Source organism: Galeopterus variegatus, unplaced genomic scaffold, assembly GCF_000696425.1.
Source record: "Galeopterus variegatus unplaced genomic scaffold, G_variegatus-3.0.2 Scaffold31483, whole genome shotgun sequence".
In the NCBI taxonomy this organism is placed as follows: domain Eukaryota; kingdom Metazoa; phylum Chordata; class Mammalia; order Dermoptera; family Cynocephalidae; genus Galeopterus; species Galeopterus variegatus.
Genome location: NW_007757594.1, coordinates 1 through 823, shown reverse-complemented (window position 1 = coordinate 823; position 823 = coordinate 1). Strand labels below are relative to the sequence as shown.

Here is an 823-nt window from a genome sequence, read left to right as displayed (position 1 = left end):
TCTGTCTGTAGATCCCCTTAGGACCTTTCCAAACTTTTATAATCAAGAGATTTTAATCAATTATGTACTAGAATCAAACTAGGGAAGGAAAAATTTATTTTGCAAAAATAAAATCACTTCCCAACATGCTTGACAGAAATGAGCTATATTCATGTTCATTTGTGTTCCATTGAAGACATTACTGAAATCTGTCCAATGGTTTATTTCCAAGTGGTCCACTATGGAATTCTTCAGAATGTTTTAAGATTGGCTGTAGCTAGAGTTCTGACTTCTATTTGGACCCTGCTCTCCTTCCTGTTTGGAAGTGATTTTGGTTTCGGCATCTTAATAAAAGTAGTTGCCATCTCTTTTCTCTTATCAAAATTCTTCCACTGCTCCTATAGTTTGAAAATAACCCTGATTATTTCCCAGATCTTTTCCATATGCACAGAAAGCTCAAACCACTGTCTGGCATCTTTCTGCTGTACGACACAGGCTGCATGTAGGCCAGCTAAAGCTGTCATGAAAGGAGGATACAGCAGGCAAAGATCCATACTGCAGGGATCATTCACTGTCCTCCATTCAAAGGGAAACAACATTTCTTCTTGGCCCATGTCCTGCACACACTGGAGCAAAGATCTGTAAGGATGATACACTATCAAGCAACAATCCACTAGTCCTAAAAGAGAAAATTCACATTCTACTATATGATCCATCTTATAAGGAAATTCCTTTGGAAAGGCATATGAAAATCTAGTTTTTAATATAGAAGTGGCAGCAGAAATCAGTCTTGTACTTGAGACTACTCCAAATTCTTCTACTTTGGATGCCCAAAACACGCATA

At 37.8% G+C, this 823-nt stretch overlaps 1 pseudogene; it reads right to left on the bottom strand.

The window, feature by feature from the left end:
- Positions 1-240: 240 nt before the first annotated feature.
- On the bottom strand, positions 241-815 carry LOC103583947 (annotated as a pseudogene).
- Between the last annotated feature and the right edge of the window lie 8 nt (positions 816-823).